The 16103-nt window shown below is 45.6% G+C and overlaps 1 protein-coding gene across 5 annotated transcripts in view; it reads left to right on the top strand.

Moving 5' to 3' along the window:
* The first annotated feature begins 10582 nt into the window (after positions 1-10582).
* Positions 10583-16103, top strand: part of ZNF536 (zinc finger protein 536) — an 841915-nt gene continuing 836394 nt past the window's right edge. Inside the window, exon 1 of one of the 5 annotated variants that reach the window (XM_075326157.1) lies at positions 10583-10727. The gene's annotated coding sequence lies outside the window, so the exon portion shown is untranslated. Of the gene's footprint in view, positions 10728-10880; positions 11381-16103 lie in introns of those variants that run through there. The other 4 variants (XM_075326158.1, XM_075326156.1, XM_075326160.1 and 1 more) reach the window with 4 other exon arrangements.

The following is a 16103-nucleotide window of genomic DNA, read 5'->3' on the forward strand; positions in this document are numbered from 1 at the left end:
TTGCTGTGGCTCGAGGGTCCCCGGACCTCAGCGGACACTCAAATAAAAAGGGGGGGATTATTTACAAGGGGACAGTTCGTGACGCCACCCGTGGTGTGTGATAAGGGAGTACCGCCGCTGCCGATGGGAGTACCCAGGGCTGATGGAGCGGGGCAGCGAGATGGTGATCCCTCCATGGGTAGGAAACGCCCCGGGGCTCTGGAGGGAGGTGGAACGGTATGGTGGAGGTGATTTGGGCAGGTCAGGAGCCGGGGAGGCAGGTGTATTCACTCAGGCGAGGCAGTTGTTAGTGCAGCCAATAAGCAGACTCTGACACAGAAGTAAAATAAGTCTCTGGGTGCCGCTGCCACTCTGGGGAGCCCGTCCGGGAATCTGTCCCCGCTAGTATTGCTTAGTGGTCCAGAGCCTACCTCCATGCACAATTGTGTAGATGTTCCTGAGTGACCCTTTGGCCTGGAGCTGTCAGGGTCCCGCTCCCTACGGCTAGTTAGAGGAGCTGTGCTCTCGATGGCTGACACTTGGGATTTCAGTGGGCTGCATAAGCTGGAAGGCCCTATCCCCCTCGTTGTGTTGATGCCTTCGATCTCTGAGCTCTTGGGGAAAGTTCATAAAGAGACTATCCTCCACAAGTTAATTATCAAGTTGCGTATCAAGTTTTTTTTTTTTTTTTTTTTAATAAAGGGATTTTTTTTTTTTTTGTGTTTTGTGCTTTTTGTCTGGTGGAATTCCGCATTACTTTCTAATTCTGTGGCAGATTAGCAGACGTTCCAGATTATCAGATGCCGGATTAAAGGAGTTTTCTGTAGAACTTTTTTTGTTCTTTCTGCCTGACAAGTGATGATCCCTTTAAAGTAGGAATTTAGGACCCTTTTATATGGTCGTCAGTGGAGTCTGGACCCCCCCACTTGTATTATCCCAATGTAAAAAGTGCTTTCATAAAACCCATATGTCAGCTCTTCTGACCCGCTTCCTCACCCTTTTCTCCCTTTTGTCAGCTATGTCACTTTTAAAGAATTGCTTTGACTTACAATAAAGCCCAAGTCAAAGGAGCCGGAATATAATCAGTGGATCGGGAAGAATCGGCATAGAGTCAACACCCCACCGCTCTGAGATCCTTCCCATAGAGATAGTGATATTATTGATGTGATCACTATGCTAATTTCCCAGGAATAAAACATTGTGTTTTGCTATTTGGTTCAATGGGAATTTCATCCACATCAAACCGGAGAATGCGGAATCAATGCAAAAACTTTTTTTTTTTTTTTTTTTTAATATCATTCTGTATGAGAAAGATGTGATTTATGTCAAGGAGATGTGTTCTGTGTGAGCGCAAAAACTTCTCAAAAGTTGTTTTTTTTTTTTTTTTATCTGCCCCCTTCTCCCAGTAATGCCCCGCCGCTCGCTATACTACCTACCCTCATTATGTTTTTTGTTTTTTTTTCTAATCTGCCCTCTTCTCCCAGTGCTGCCCCACGCCGCTTGCTATACTACCTACCCTCATTATGTTTTCTTTTTTTTAATCTGCCCCCTTCTCCCAGTGCTGCCTCCCACTGCTTTCTATACTACCTACCCTCATTGTTTTTTTTTGTTTTTTTTTTAATCTGCCCCCTTCTCCCAGTAATGCCCCCACCAATGGCTATACTACTTACCCTCATTATGTTTTGTTTTTTTTTAATTTGCCCCCTTCTCCCAGTGCTGCCCCTCGCCGCTCGCTATACTACCTACCTTCATTATGTTTTTTTTTTTTTAATCTGCCCCCTTCTCCCAGTGCTGCCCCTCGCCACTCGCTTACTACCTACCCTCATTATGTGTTTTGTTTTTTTTAATCTGCCCTCTTCTCCCAGTGCTGCCCCCCACCGCTCGCTATACTACCTACCCTCATTATGTTTTTTTTTTTTTTAATTTGGCCCCTTCTCCCAGTGCTGCCCCCCGTCGCTTGCTATACTACCTACCCTCATTATGTTTTTTTTTTAATTTGCCCCCTTCTCCCAGTGCTGCCCCCCGCTGCTCGCTATACTACCTACCCTCATTATGTTTTTTGGTTTTTATCTGCCCCCTTTTCCCAGTGCTTCCCCCCCACCGCTCGCTATACTACCTACCTTCATTATGGGTTTTTTTTTTTTGTTTGTTTTTTTCAATCTGCCCCCTTCTCCCAGTGCTGCCTCCCACTGCTCGCTATACTACCTACCCTCATTATGGTTTTTTTTTTAATCTGCCCCCTTCTCCCAGTAAAGCCCCCCACTGCTCGCTATACTACCTACCCTCATTATGTTTTTTTTGTTTTGATTTTATGTTTCACTTTTCAGTCTTTTAAAACATTTCCTTTACAAACTTTTTAAAGTCTTTCTTACATCCACCTAGATAACAGTAACTCTCATCAGCCAGACCTAATTGAAAATGTGAAAAAATGCCAGAAATTTCCTAAATAAATAGTTATTTATATAATAAATATTATAATATAAATATTATAAATACATATAATACAAATTATAAATATAGAATATAAATAAATATTCTAAATATAATATAAACAAAATAAATATTTATAATATAGAATATAAATAAATATTAAAAATATAATACAGACTATAAATAAATATTATAAAAATAAATGTAATATAAAATATAAAAAATATAAATAAATATTTATAATATAAATAAGTATGATACATACGTATTTATGATCTAGAATGTAAATAAATATTATAAATATAATATAGAATTCGTTTATATATAAAATATAAATATTAATAAATTTCTAATATAAATATATTTTTACTTGTTAAATAGATATATTTACATTCTGGGCATTTTACTTTTTTAAAAAGTGTGTAAACTTGGAGCATACCTCCAATTGTTGCATAGCCAAGTGCATGCTATTGTTCCCTGTTATCATCCACTTCAGGTGGTTTCTTGCTGTTAAGGGATGTAAAAATGTGAAAAATCACAAACTCGTAAAAGATACTTTGAATATAGAACTTTATAAAAGAACTGAAACATAAGAAAAAAACAAAAGTTAAACATTTGCAAGTTTTGGGGACTCAGCGGGTCACACCGGAACATAGTGATTGGTGGAATTTTAGGATTTTCCTTAATTAAATGATCAAATATTAGGCCAAAATCCAATGATGGTGGGAGGGGGGTTGGGGTGGCAGGAAGGGGGGGGCTTCCAGACCTTTCGTCTCTGAAACTTTTTGATTCCTCCATTATTAAATATCTAGTCAATGGCGCCTGAAATAAATTTTCATTCCGGCTAAATATAGGATTTGTCGTAATTACAAGGTTGTAAATAGTTATTTTTTCTCCTCTTCACACATTACTCCTGACAACCCCCAACAGATGGTGCATGACTTTCTATATCGGAGAGATGAGGCCTCATAACTAACTCTAAAATCCTTCCTCTTCTATTGTTCTAGCTAAATGTCATCTATTGTTCCCTGTTATCAGTCATTAATCAGCCAAATCATCCCCAGTCCAATGATTGCTACTTTACAGCTCACCGGTCCCGATCGATTTGTGCTTCTATAAAATAAAACTTTTTTTTGTATCGGTGGGAGTTTTCAGGGGGGCATTATGAGTCCTGATCGATTTGTATTGGTGGGAGTTTTCTGGTGGACATTATGAGTCCTGATCGATTTGTATTGGTGAGAGTTTTCCGGTCAACTTTGAGTCCTGATCGATAATGTCCCCCGGAAAACTCCCACTGATACAAATCGATCAGGACTGAAAGTCGCTCGGAAAACTCCCACCTTTAATCGATTTGTATTGATGGGAGTTTTCCGAGCGACTTTCAGTCCTGATCGATTTGTATCGGTGGGAGTTTTCCGAGCGACTTTCAGTCCTAATCGATTTGTATTGGTGGGAGTTTTCTGGTGGACATTATGAGGCCCGATCGATTTGTATCGGTGGGAGTTTTCCGGGGGATATTATGAGGCTTGATCGATTTGTATTGGTGGGAGTTTTCCGGGGGATATTATGAGGCTTGATCGATTTGTATTGGTGGGAGTTTTCCGGGGGATATTATGAGGCTTGATCGATTTGTATTGGTGGGAGTTTTCCGGGGGACATTATGAGTCCTGATCGATTTGTATCAGTGGAAGTTTTCCGAGCGACTTTCAGTCCTGATCGATTTGTATTGGTGGGAGTTTTCTGGTGGACATTATGAGGCCCGATCGATTTGTATCGGTGGGAGTTTTCCGGGGGATATTATGAGGCTTGATCGATTTGTATTGGTGGGAGTTTTCCGGGGGATATTATGAGGCCTGATCGATTTGTATCGGTGGGAGTTTTCTGGAGGGACATTATGAGTCTTGATCGATTTGTATTGGTGGGAGTTTTCCAGGGGGACATTATGAGTCCTGATTGATTTGTATTGGTGGGAGTTTTCCAGGGGACATTGAGTCTTGATCGATTTGTATGGGTGGGAGTTTTCCGGGCGACTTTGAGTCCTGATCGATAATGTCTCCCGGAAAACTCCCACTGATACAAATCGATCAGGACTGAAAGTCGCTTGGAAAACTCCCACCTTTGATCGATTTGTATCGGTTGGAGTTTTCCGAGTGACTTTCAGTCCTGATTGATTTGTATCTTTGGGAGTTTTCCGGGGGGACATTATGAGTCCTGATCGATTTATATCGGTGGGAGTTTTCCGGTCGACTTTCAGTCCTGATCGATTTGTATTGGTGGGAGTTTTCCAAGAGACTTTCAGTCCTGATCGATTTGTATTGGTGGGAGTTTTCCGGGCAACTTTCGAGTCTTGATCAATTTGTATTGATGGGAGTTTTCTTCGCGACTTTTTTAATCCTGATCGATTTGTATTGGTGGGAGTTTTCCGAGCGACTTTCATTCCTGATCGATTTGTATCAGTGGAAGTTTTCCGAGCGACTTTCAGTCCTGATCGATTTGTATTGGTGGGAGTTTTCCGAGCGACTTTCAGTCCTGATCGATTTGTATCGGTGGGAGTTTTCCGGGGGACATTATGAGTCCTGATCGATTTGTATTGGTGGGAGTTTTCCAGGGGACATTATGAGTCCTGATTGATTTGTATAGGTGGGAGTTTTCCGGGCGACTTTTTGAGTCTTGATCGATTTGTATTGGTGGAAGTTTTCCGGGGTACATTATTAGTCCTGATCGATTTGTATTGGTGGGAGTTTTCCGGTCGACTTTTTGAGTCCTGATCGATTTGTATCGGTGGGAGTTTTCCGGTCGACTTTTTGAGTCCTGATCGATTTGTATCGGTGAGCATTTTCCTGAGGACATTATGAGTCCTGATCGATTTGTATCGGTGGGAGTTTTCCGGGGGGACATTATGAGTCCTGATCGATTTGTATTGGTGGGAGTTTTCCGGGCGACTTTTTGAGTCCTGATCGATTTGAATCATTGGGAGTTTTCCGGGCGACTTTTTGAGTCCTGATCGATTTGTATTGGTGGGAGTTTGCCAGGGGACATTATGAGTCATGGTCGATTTGTATTGGTGGGAGTTTTCCAGGGGATATTATGAGTCCTGATCGATTTGTATTGGTGGGAGTTTTCCGGTCGACTTTCGAGTCCTGATCGATTTGTATCATTGGGAGTTTTCTGGGCGACTTTTTGAGTCCTGATCGATTTGTATGGGTGGGAGTTTTCCGGGCGACTTTTCGAGTCCTGATCGATTTGTTTTGGTGGGAGTTTTCCAGGGGACATTATGAGTCCTGATCGATTTGTATCGGTGGGAGTTTTCCGGGGGACATTACGAGTCCTGATCGATTTGTATCGGTGGGAGTTTTCCGGGGGACATTACGAGTCCTGATCGATTTGTATTGGTGGGAGTTTTCCGGGGGACATTACGAGTCCTGATCGATTTGTATCGGTGGGAGTTTTCCGGGGGACATTGAGTCTTGATCGATTTGTATGGGTGGGAGTTTTCCGGGCGACTTTGAGTCCTGATTGATAATGTCCCCCGGAAAACTCCCACTGATACAAATCGATCAGGACTGAAAGTCGCTCGGAAAACTCCCACCTTTGATCGATTTGTATCGGTTGGAGTTTTCCGAGTGACTTTCAGTCCTGATTGATTTGTATCTTTGGGAGTTTTCCGGAGGACATTATGAGTCCTGATCGATTTATATCGGTGGGAGTTTTCCGGTCGACTTTCAGTCCTGATCGATTTGTATTGGTGGGAGTTTTCCGGGCAACTTTCGAGTCTTGATCAATTTGTATTGGTGGGAGTTTTCTTCGCGACTTTTTTAATCCTGATCGATTTGTATTGGTGGGAGTTTTCCGAGCGACTTTCATTCCTGATCAATTTGTATCAGTGGAAGTTTTCCGAGCGACTTTCAGTCCTGATCGATTTGTATCGGTGGGAGTTTTCCGAGCGACTTTCAGTCCTGATCGATTTGTATCAGTGGAAGTTTTCCGAGCGACTTTCAGTCCTGATCGATTTGTATCAGTGGAAGTTTTCCGAGCGACTTTCAGTCCTGATCGATTTGTATCAGTGGAAGTTTTCCGAGCGACTTTCAGTCCTGATCGATTTGTATTGATGGGAGTTTTCCGAGCGACTTTCAGTCCTGATCGATTTGTATCGGTGGGAGTTTTCCGAGCGACTTTCAGTCCTGATCGATTTGTATCGGTGGAAGTTTTCCGAGCGACTTTCAGTCCTGATCGATTTGTATTGGTGGGAGTTTTCCGAGCGACTTTCAGTCCTGATCGATTTGTATCGGTGGGAGTTTTCCGAGCGACTTTCAGTCCTGATCGATTTGTATCAGTGGAAGTTTTCCGAGCGACTTTCAGTCCTGATCGATTTGTATCAGTGGAAGTTTTCCGAGCGACTTTCAGTCCTGATCGATTTGTATCAGTGGAAGTTTTCCGAGCGACTTTCAGTCCTGATCGATTTGTATCAGTGGAAGTTTTCCGAGCGACTTTCAGTCCTGATCGATTTGTATTGATGGGAGTTTTCCGAGCGACTTTCAGTCCTGATCGATTTGTATCGGTGGGAGTTTTCCGAGCGACTTTCAGTCCTGATCGATTTGTATCGGTGGAAGTTTTCCGAGCGACTTTCAGTCCTGATCGATTTGTATTGGTGGGAGTTTTCCGAGCGACTTTCAGTCCTGATCGATTTGTATCGGTGGGAGTTTTCCGAGCGACTTTCAGTCCTGATCGATTTGTATCAGTGGAAGTTTTCCGAGCGACTTTCAGTCCTGATCGATTTGTATCAGTGGAAGTTTTCCGAGCGACTTTCAGTCCTGATCGATTTGTATTGATGGGAGTTTTCCGAGCGAATTTCAGTCCTGATCGATTTGTATTGATGGGAGTTTTCCGAGCGACTTTCAGTCCTGATCGATTTGTATCGGTGGGAGTTTTCCGAGCGACTTTCAGTCCTGATCGATTTGTATCGGTGGGAGTTTTCCGAGCGACTTTCAGTCCTGATCGATTTGTATTGGTGGGAGTTTTCCGAGCGACTTTCAGTCCTGATCGATTTGTATCGGTGGGAGTTTTCCGGGGGACATTATGAGTCCTGATCGATTTGTATCGGTGGGAATTTTCCGAGCGACGTTTTTGTCCTGATCAATTTGTGCCCCTTTAAATAAAACTTTTTTTTTTTTTTTTTTACTTTTTCCTGATTTTACTCATTGATGTAGTAAACAGATTTAAAATGTATCCTGAGCATCTTTAGGGAACTCATTTCAGTCAAGATGAAACTAGTCTTACCTGAATCAATGTTTTAAGAGTCCCTGTGGTTTGGCATTTTGAATAATCAATCCGTCTCCATCTCTTGTTAATCATGCACATCACAGACTCCCCCCGCCCTTCTTTTCTTATTGTCACCCCCTCGGATACGGGGAATTTTATTGTATTTTAACCCTTCCTTCTGCCCGGAGCGGACCCCCCTCCCCACCTTCCGCTGTAATCGTGATACTTTTTTGTAATATTCCCATAATTACTGCAACAATCATTATATAATCCCGCAACAAAGACTCCATTGAGGACCCTGCTTTTGTAAACTATGGGACACAATCCATAATTGCATTTTTTTTTTTTGCTTTCCTCCTTCCCCCTCCTCCCTTTCTTCCCATTGCCTTTGTACAGACATATAATATCCCACCCCACCTTGCAAGAAATTAAACTTCTTCTTCCCTAATAAAATTGAGGACCCTGCTTTTGTAAACTAGGGACACAATCCATAATGGCATTGTTTTTTTTATTTGTTTTTTTTTTTACCCCCCCCCCCCCTCCTTCCTATTGCCATATATGATCCCACCCCATCTTTCAGGAAAATAAACTTTTTCTTCTTCTTCTCCCCTAATACAATTGAGGATCCTGTTGTGTAAACTGTGGGAAACCATCCATAATTGCATTTTTTTTAAAAAATTAGTTTTTGGTTTCCTTCCCTTCCCCCCTCCCCTTCTTCCCATTGCCATATAATATCCCACCCCACCTTGCAAGAAAATAAACTTCTTCTTCTTCCCTAATAAAATTGAGGACTCTGCTTTTATAAACTAGAAACACAATCCATAATGGCATTTTATTTTATTTTTTTTGCCCCCCCCCCCTCCTTCCCATTGCCTTTGCATGGCCATATAATATCCTACCCCACCTTGCAAGAAAATAAACTTCTTCTTCCCTAATAAAATTGAGGACCCTGCTTTTGTAAATTAGGGACACAATCCGTAATGGCATTTTTATTATTTATTTTTTAGTTATTTTTTTGCTCCCCCCTCCTCCCCATTGCCTTTGTATGGCCATATAATATCCCACCCCACCTTGCAAGAAAATAAACTTCTTCCCTAATAAAATTAAGGACCCTGCTTTTGTAAACTAGGGACACAATCCATAATGGCATTTTTTTTTATTTCATTTACTTTTTTTTTTTATTATTTTATTTTTTGCCCCCCCCCCTTCTTCCCATTGCCTTTGTATGGCCATATAATATCCTACCCCACCTTGCAAGAAAATAAACTTCTTCCTCCCTAATAAAATTAAGGACCCTGCTTTTGTAAACTAGGGACACAATCCATAATGGCATTTTTACTTTTTATTTTTTTTTATTTTTTTGCTTCCCCCCCCCTCCTTCCCGTTGCCTTTGTATGGCCATTTAATACCCCACCTTGCAAAAAAAATACATTTCTGCTTCCCTAATAAAATTAAGGACCCGGCTTTTGTAAACTAGGGACACAATCCACAATGGCATTGGTTTTTTTTTATTTTTTTTTATTTTTTTTTGCTCCCCCCTCCATCCCGTTGCCTTTATATGGCCATTTAATATCCCACCCCACCTTGCAAGAAAATAAACTTCTTCTTCCCTAATAAAATTGAGGACCCTGCTTTTGTAAATTAGGGACACAATCCGTAATGGCATTTTTATTATTTATTTTTTAGTTATTTTTTTGCTCCCCCCTCCTCCCCGTTGCCTTTGTACGGCCATTTAATATCCCACCCCACGTTGCAAGAAAATAAACTTTTTCCCTAATAAAATTAAGGACCCTGGTTTTGTAAACTAGGGACACAATCCATAATGGCATTTTTTTTTTTATTTCATTTACTTTTTTTTTTTATTATTTTATTTTTTGCCCCCCCCCCCCTTCTTCCCATTGCCTTTGTATGGCCATATAATATCCTACCCCACCTTGCAAGAAAATAAACTTCTTCTTCCCTAATAAAATTAAGGACCCTGCTTTTGTAAACTAGGGACACAATCCATAATGGCATTTTTACTTTTTATTTTTTTTTATTTTTTTGCTTCCCCCCCCTCCTTCCCGTTGCCTTTGTATGGCCATTTAATACCCCACCTTGCAAAAAAAATACATTTCTGCTTCCCTAATAAAATTAAGGACCCGGCTTTTGTAAACTAGGGACACAATCCACAATGGCATTGGTTTTTTTTTATTTTTTTTTATTTTTTTTTGATCCCCCCCTCCATCCCGTTGCCTTTATATGGCCATTTAATATCCCACCCCACCTTGCAAGAAAATAAACTTCTTCTTCCCTAATAAAATTGAGGACCCTGCTTTTGTAAATTAGGGACACAATCCGTAATGGCATTTTTATTATTTAATTTTTAGTTATTTTTTGCTCCCCCCCTCCTCCCCGTTGCCTTTGTACGGCCATTTAATATCCCACCCCACCTTGCAAGAAAATAAACTTCTTCCTCCCTAATTTTTTCTTTCTTAATAAAACTCCCTTCGATGATCTCAGCCCCTTTAAGGCACAGAGTCACCATGATGATGATTTTTTTTTTTTTTTGCCTGTAAGTTTAATTACTGTATGCTAATTTCCGTGCCTACTACGTGATTAATTAAAATCATATTTTCATAATGGTTTGGCAGTGGGTATTGTTTTCAGGGTTTCTCTCCTAAATAGTTCATGTAAATATAGTCAGATTTAATGGAGAGGAATGCAAGATGGCAAGGCAGAGGGGGTTAACCCTTAGCTGCCTGCACTGTCTCTTCTCCCTTTAATGTATGGGGTGAGGAGGGGGGGGGGGGGCTGGTTGCTGAATGATCCAACAATCATGCCACTCTGTGCCATCCCCCCTGGCACTGCAGGGGTTAAGGCTGTGTGTGCCTGCGATTGGCACCACAGAGCTCTTATTTACATTAAATCCGCCACAAGGTTACAGTGCAGATGAGCATCATTTGGTCGCTGATGACTTGTCTTGGATGCAGGGAGCTGAGACTGGTCCCCCCCTTTTTTCTGCTTAACCCTGGAGGGGAAAGAGAACCAGGAGTTTTCCAAATAGTTTCCAGCAGCAGGTAAGGGGGCCAGGGTTTTGTCTCCGTTTGTGCCCCCCCTTCCACTGTCTCCCACCAGCTTGGCCCCCCCCAGCCACCCTTTTTGCAGACAGTTGTTGTGTTTAATAAGTCAGCATCAAGGTCAGTGCATTGTTACTTGCTGGGAGGGCAGGGATGGCTGCAGCAGCCCCCGGTGCCAGGGCTCCTCTTCTGCTTCTTGTGGCATGGAGGGCTCATCAAAGCTTAAATGCCGCAAGAGCTATCTAGTTGCTGTGAATTATGCCAAGACGACAATGGAGAGGGGTTTGTTAATGGTACAATGCATTTCACCTACCAGATAGGGGGAGTCAGAGGGAAGGGAATGTCTTCTGATCTATATCAATGAACCCGGCTCATTCTGCCAGGAGGACGCACACACATTAGCACCCTCTGCCCAGGAGCTGCTGGGGACACTTAAGACAAGTGGGACCCCCTGGCAGCCGCCCCCCGGGGCACCACAGCCCCCTCCCCCTCCTTCCTCCTGCTCCCCCTCGCTCCCTTCTCTCCTCTTCCTCCTCCAGAAACATAACATGAACAAGTCAATCATATGGACATGTCTCATTATTCACTGAGCTCCAGCATTTTGCAAAAGCATCAAGCACTTTGTCCGGGGACCTGTGCGGCGCCGACCGAAGGTAAGAGCTGCGGATGGGGGTCCCGGGGGTCCCCTGCGCCCTCCAGTGTTGTGACACCCCCTTAAGTCTCATTTGTGGCTTTTTTGCTTTGCATTCTTGTGTTGTTCAGGGGCCTGGATATGAGGAGCAGTGACAGAAGGGCTGTCATGGAAAGGGCTGGAGGAGCCGCTTTTAGGGCAGGGGGAGCCCATGTGGGGGGCTTTGCCGGCTTCCAGGGGGCTGATACATTGTAACAAGTTTCCTCTCTGCAGATCTTCTCCTGAACTTGTTGGGAAAAGTTGTTGGTTTTTTTTTGTCTGGTGCAGAGAAAGTTTTCCCGAAGTGGTTGTGGGTGCCCCGGTGCCCTCTGTGTGCCCAGGTGCCGGCTGTGTGCCCAGGTGCCGGCTGTGTGCCCAGGTGCCGGCTGTGTGCCCAGGTGCCGGCTGTGTGCCCAGGTGCCGGCTGGACGTGGCATGTGCCAAACTTGTGATGCCTCAGAGACCTGCCATTTTGTGTTCTCATCGACCTCCCCCTGCATAATGCTGGGAGCAAGGAAAGTGACATTCAGGGGAAGCTGCAAATGTCAGGCTGAAGCTCGGGGTCCCCAGAGGTGGCCGGGGCTGAGCACCTGCCAGACAGTGCCATGCTGTGCAGGGGCCGGCACAGGGAAGGTGGCCGCAGGCGAGGAGGATGCCACTGACAGCTCCTGCAGCTGCTGCTACACCTCTTCACAACTCCACCTGTCAATCACTCACTCGTTGGAGCTGAATTGTGAGGGATATTCTTACAAATCGACCTGATAAAGTACAGGAGGCACAGATGACTGGACAGGGAGGGGTTAATGAGTGTTGTAGTAATGCACTCATCCTCATATGTAGGGTTAATTGTCCTTGGATATGAGCTGTGTGGCATGGATGTGGGCATGTGAGGTGCCACTACTGGGGTACAGCTCTGATGTGGAGGGATTGGGGTGCTGAGTGAGGTGGGCATGTCAGGTGCCCCTGCTGGGGTAGAGCTCTGGTGTGGAGGGATTGGGGTACTGAGTGAGGTGGACATGTGAGGTGCCCCTACTAAGGTACAGCTCTGGTGTGGAGGGATTGGGGTACTGAGTGAGGTGGACATGTGAGGTGCCCCTACTAAGGTACAGCTCTGGTGTGGAGGGATTGGGGTACTGAGTGAGGTGGACATGTGAGGTGCCCCTACTAAGGTACAGCTCTGGTGGGGAGGGATTGGGGTGCTGAGTGAGGTGGGCATGTCAGGTGCCCCTTACTGGGGTACAGCTCTGGTGTGGAAGGATTGGGGTGCTGAGTGATGTGGGCATGTGAGGTGCCCCTACTGGGGTACAGCTCTGGTGTGGAGGGATTGGGGTAGATCCAGCCCCATAGTGTGGGATCCTGATTGATGTGGGCATGTGAGATGCCCCTTTTGGTGTACAGCTCTGGTGTGGAAGGATTGGGGTGCTGAGTGATGTGGGCATGTCAGGTACCCCGACTGGGGTACATCTGTAGTGTGGAAGGATTGGGGTTGTGTGTGTAGGGTAGATCCTGAGTGATGTGGGCATGTCAGGTGCCCCTTTTAGGGTACATCTCTAGTGTGGAAGGATTAGAGTAGATCCAGCCCAATAGTGTGGGATCCTGAGTGATGTGGTCAGGTGTCCCTTTTGAGGCACAGCTCTAGTGTGGAGGATAGATTCTGAGTGATGTGGGCATGTCATGTGCCCCTTCTGGGGTACAGCTTTGAATCGGAAGGATTGTGAGTTGGGTAGATCCTGAGTGATGTGGGGCATGTCTGGTTCCTCTTCTAGGGCACAGTTCTAGTGTGGAAGGATTGGGATAGATCCAGGCCAATATTATGGGCTCCTGAGTGATGTGGGCATGTCAGGTCCCCTTCTGGGGCATAGCTCTGGTGTGGAAGGATTGGGGTACTGGGCGATGTGGGCATGTCAGGTCCCCTTCTGGGGCATAGCTCTGGTGTGGAAGGATTGGGGTACTGGGTGATGTGGGCATGTCAGGTCCCCTTCTGGGGCATAGCTCTGGTGTGGAAGGATTGGGGTACTGGGCGATGTGGGCATGTCAGGTCCCCTTCTGGGGCATAGCTCTGGTGTGGAAGGATTGGGGTACTGGGTGATGTGGGCATGTCAGGTCCCCTTCTGGGGCATAGCTCTGGTGTGGAAGGATTGGGGTACTGGGTGATGTGGGCATGTCAGGTCCCCTTCTGGGGCATAGCTCTGGTGTGGAAGGATTGGGGTACTGGGTGATGTGGGCATGTCAGGTCCCCTTCTGGGGCATAGCTCTGGTGTGGAAGGATTGGGGTACTGGGTGATGTGGGCATGTCAGGTCCCCTTCTGGGGCATAGCTCTGGTGTGGAAGGATTGGGGTACTGGGTGATGTGGGCATGTAAGGTTTCCCTTCTGGGGCATAGGTCTGGTGTGGAAGGATAGGGGTAGATCCAGCCCAATAGTGTGGGTTCCTGTGGGACATGTCAGGTACCCCTTCTGAGGAACAGCTCTGATAGGGAAGGATTGGGATTCTCTATGTAGGGTAAATCCTGAGTGATGTGGGCATGTCAGGTGCCCCTTCTTGGGTACAGCTCCGGTGTGGAAGGATTGGAGTAGATCCATCCCAATAGTGTGTGATCCTGAGGGATGTGGGCATGTCAGGTGCCCCTTCTGGTGTGGAGGGATTGGGGTTCAGTGTGGAGGGTAGATCTAGTCCAGCAGTGTGGGGTTCTGAGTGATGGGGGGCATGTAAGGTGCCCCTTTTTGGGCACAGCTCTGGTGTGGATGGATTGGGGTTCTGAGTGATGGGGGGGCATGTAAGGTGCCCCTTTTTGGGCACAGCTCTGGTGGGGATGGATTGGGGTTCAGTGTGGAGGGTAGCCCCAGCCCGGCAGTGTGGGGTCCTGAGTGATGGGGGGCATGTAAGGTGCCCCTTTTTGGACACAGCTCTGGTGTGGAGGGATTGGGGTTCAGTGTGGAGGGTAGATCTAGTCCAGCAGTGTGGGGTTCTGAGTGATGGGGGGCATGTAAGGTGCCCCTTTTTGGGCACAGCTCTGGTGTGGATGGATTGGGGTTCTGAGTGATGGGGGGCATGTAAGGTGCCCCTTTTTGGACACAGCTCTGGTGTGGATGGATTGGGGTTCAGTGTGGAGGGTAGCCCCAGCCCGGCAGTGTGGGGTCCTGAGTGATGGGGGGATGTAAGGTGCCCCTTTTTGGGCACAGCTCTGGTGTGGATGGATTGGGGTTCAGTGTGGAGGGTAGCCCCAGCCCTGAGTGATGTGCAGAGTGGGCTGTGTCTGTGGATTGCACCCTGCACAGCATCAGCTGCCATTAGGCTCATTAGAGGGGGTCTGCCATGTCCTCACCCCTGGATTGTTTTCTCAGGCAGGAAATGTATATTTAGTACAGGAGATAACAAAATAATAATAACACAAAAAAAACTCCCATGTAGTGACCTGCATGAGCTGGGATTGTCCCCTCCTGGCCGAGGTCCTGGTGGGTGGGGGACGGGGTAACCTTCCATCCCATTAATTCTCCTCCACGTGGGAATAAGTTGTGTCGGGGACATCTCCACTTTTCTTGGGTTTTTGCATGTCCAGCAGATGGAGAATGATGTGGAGCGATTGCAGCAGAGGAGTTGTGCAATGTAGCAGAGCTGAGTTTGCTTTATATTTTAGCCTCATCCGCAGCGCACAATGTCCTTTATATTTCTGGATGGAAATACCTATAAATATTTGTAAATATGATGTATAAATATGTCGCAATAGAACAGTGTGAATTAACCCCTTGTGCTCCGGAGCAGCCCGTCCTATGTGTGTGAGCTCTGCCTTTGATTTCCTCCCCGGCGCAGGCTTTTCCCCTGAATTAATGGCAGCTGGATGGATTTTACAGGAGCCTGTTATGCAGAATGGATGCAGATTGTCGCCCTCATCGCCGGATGATGGGAGGCCATATTTTAAACTGTCGTAATTGGGAAATTATAATCCTCCCTGTGAACATTTTGTCCCTTTTTTCTTTTTTTTTCCCCCCACTTTTTTTTTTTTAACCCTTTGCGGTGCTGATGCCTTTGACTTTGACCCTGCGAGTGCCGCAGCCTAATTGAGCCGGAGCGTCTCAACTGGGGGAAAAAAAAAAAAAAATCACTTTAACCCTTTAAGGCCTGCAGCCTTGTGTAAATTGAGCGTGTCTGGGGTATTGTGGGGTCATTTTTTTCTTTTTTGATGGTGGTTACACCAGAGGGTTAAGGTTGACAGCTCTGTCTGGTGACAGGGTGGGCGTAGACATGAAGGGGGTCTTTTCAGTAAGGGGAGGATGAGGTAGGAGGGATAACTGGTGGATATTTTAGGTTTTCCCGCTTTTTTTTTTTGCAGTGTACTTGTAAAGCCAACAGGGGCAGCGGTTAGCAGTTCAGGCCCTGACCCCTCACACTACAAGCCCCCCAGAGAGAGCAGCCGGCACAACAACTTTCCCTGACAGCCCTGGAAATAGGAAGTTTCCTGTTAGGGATTTAGTTCGGCTGAAACTTTTTTTTTTTCTTCTTCTTGCAGATCTTCTGCTAATTCCAGACCCCAAGAATTAGCAGATACAATCCCGAATATTTATAGGAGGGCGGTCACAGGGGCTGCGATCCATAGAGAGTGCAGGGCAGGAAGGAAAAATGTCTGTGTTTAGTGCAGATTGAGCCTCTATCAGCCAGGAACAGGCCTCACACCTCCAGCCCACCAGGGACATGGTCCACCAGCCCAC

The sequence above is a fragment of the Anomaloglossus baeobatrachus genome, chromosome 10 (assembly GCF_048569485.1).
Source record: "Anomaloglossus baeobatrachus isolate aAnoBae1 chromosome 10, aAnoBae1.hap1, whole genome shotgun sequence".
NCBI classification, from domain to species: domain Eukaryota; kingdom Metazoa; phylum Chordata; class Amphibia; order Anura; family Aromobatidae; genus Anomaloglossus; species Anomaloglossus baeobatrachus.